Here is a 2,770-nt window from a genome sequence, read left to right on the forward strand (position 1 = left end):
AAAGAGTAAAACATGAAATTTTTTTTTATCTTTTTTTAATAAATGTAAAAAAATAAGTAAAATAAAAATTAAATTAAACAATTTAGGATGGATAATTTGGGACGAAGCTAATAATTGATACAAGCTCACACGCTACAAGACAGGTAACTTATTTAATTGGTTGTTCACTGAATAAAGAGGCAATCAAGAAGCTGAATGGACAGCGACAGGTTGTTTGATGACCGGTTAGAATTATACAGGTACAATAATGTAGATATTAATTACTTATAATGTATTAATTATACATTATTAATCATTTCATTTTCTATGCTACATAATATAACACATTAATTTTTTCATAACTTATACATACAATAATTATGTGGATTTGTAAATTAAAAATCAGATGTCGTATAACTTATACAAAAATTAGTATGTGAATAGAATAATTAAGTTTCCATTAGCTACTGAAGGACGCATAAGGATTTGATCAGCGCAAAAGAAAATATTTTTAAATCTTTTCACATATTTGACAGATAATTTTCTTTTAAAAAGTATTATCTTTTTTTTAAAAAAAAATAAATTCCTTAAAAATGAGAAAAATAACTTTCTAAAAGTAGTAGAAAAAAAAAGTTTTACAAATGACATTCCATGTTAAATGTGTTCGCTCCACCCTTTGATGTACCTCATCTTCACCCAATCATTTTATTTCATTAATTTCTCTAAAAGATTAGTCCAACTACCGACTCAGTCAATCGTTAAATAAAAAATAGCATGCAGTCATAATTGATGTATATATGATTGAGTTTCACTTTTGTACAGATTACAAAATTTTCTATACTATCAGTTAAACTTGATCTGTTATTGCATTATTCAATTTTTTTTATATAAAACTAAAAAAGAAAAAATGGGATAATCTATATTTTGTATAGTGCACTCTTATGGGATAATCTATGCGATTAGTGTAAAATGGGATAATCTATATTTTGTACGGTGCACTTTTACGGGATAATCTATACAATTAGTGTAAAAATCTCTCCTGCTTTATCCTTTTTCTCTAAAAAAAGGTTTCAAATATCTCCTCGAATTTTTTTTCTATAACTCTAAGCTCTCTTTTGAATTGAAATACTGGGTTCACTCTTACGTTGATCACATTTTGTAACCAACACGAATTCAAATGGTAATTTATTTATTTTATTTTATTTTCTTGTAATTTTCGATTTCGTCCTATTGTGACATGAATAATTCGATTAAACTTCACTAACAAGCTAATCATAACTCAAGCGTCCTTATAGATATTTGAGTAAAGCTACAATAGCGTGCTCTATGTTCTTTGTTTAAATATTCAACTTATATCCTTTGCTTCATTCCTTAAAACTACACTCCTTTCTCCTTTGAATCAGCCAACAAGTAATTACTTACATTTTTATTGAAAATTTTGACTAAATCATTAAACAAATCACTTCAAAAAAAATAGAAAGATCATTCATTACATTCAATGTATAGGAATATGGCAAAGTCACTATTGAGCTAGACAAGGTTCCTTGCTCTCCTCTTATTCTTTCTCCTTATTTCATCCAATGATTTGTACTTAATTCTTAATTTTTTTTATCATTTCATTTATCATTACCTTGAATACTACATTCAAAATTTATTTTAATTTCAAAAATTAATTTGTACAGTAATAACAATATTCATGCCTCAATTTCAAGGTAGCTGCAGCTGATCTCCATAAATAGTAATCAACACCCATTTCACTCTCTGTAGACCTAAAATTATAATCAATATATTAAATGGAACCGTGAGGATTCATCATATGTTAATTAGTTCCGCGCTGGTTGTTCACTTACCGCAACCCTTTCGTGGTATAAGTAGTTAGCCCCAATTCATATATTTGTGCACACTTAGACCTACACTCGATATACATACATACACACACTCGATATATATACACACATATATACATACATACATACACACACTCGAAATATATATATATATATATATATATATATATATATGCTAACTACTTGTACCATGTGTGTGTATGTCAAATCCAATAAATGATTTCAACATAAGAAAGAAAAAAGACTTATAATAAGTTGTTGTTCCACGCAGAGATGCAAATTGCTGAAGGAAAAACATGCAGATGGAGGAGCAAGATCTATCGTTCATATTGATTATTGAGTTAGAAAAGGCCTCTTTTCTCGTTATTGCTACTGCTAGCACAAGTGCTAAGAAGCATCAAATGCTATCATAAAAAATTTCCGAAATTAATGATTTGTTATGTTGTGTGTCAAAGAATAAAAATACTACAATTCCTTATAATTGTAGTGATTGTGAGGAAATACTTCTATGTTATGTTTGTATTCTGTTATTATATGTTTGTTTTCTTGGATCTATTTTGTATAGTTTTTCTAATGTCAAAGATATTTAAATAAATTGTTCACGGTCATACTCATTGAGTAGACTAAATGTAATTTATATCTATACATAGATTTCCTAGTGTCTCAATTTATGTGGCGCATTTCAAATTTCGAGTGTCACGCTCCAAAATCAAATGTAATGAGAACATCTAACCTATCTATCTCACCGTAGATAAGCAAACCCAAGAACCACAATTCAAGAACACTAAAATTATAGGGAAATAAAAGATATACTACTGAATAAGTCAACCAAAGAAAATATTTTATGATAATTTTAAGCACTGAAATGGAAACAACAACAACTCTAAAAAATTTTGGAAGTCAATAGTACGAGCCTCTGCTGAAATTCGATACAACACTGATAA

The 2,770-nt window shown here is 28.1% G+C and overlaps 1 long non-coding RNA gene across 1 annotated transcript; it reads left to right on the forward strand.

The window, feature by feature from the left end:
* The first annotated feature begins 1,385 nt into the window (after positions 1-1,385).
* On the forward strand, positions 1,386-2,434 carry LOC124887617. Its single transcript, XR_007045381.1, has 2 exons — positions 1,386-1,518; positions 2,098-2,434. It is a non-coding gene; the product is annotated as an uncharacterized LOC124887617 (long non-coding RNA).
* The last annotated feature ends 336 nt before the right edge of the window (positions 2,435-2,770 follow it).

This window comes from Capsicum annuum, chromosome 10, assembly GCF_002878395.1.
Source record: "Capsicum annuum cultivar UCD-10X-F1 chromosome 10, UCD10Xv1.1, whole genome shotgun sequence".
In the NCBI taxonomy this organism is placed as follows: domain Eukaryota; kingdom Viridiplantae; phylum Streptophyta; class Magnoliopsida; order Solanales; family Solanaceae; genus Capsicum; species Capsicum annuum.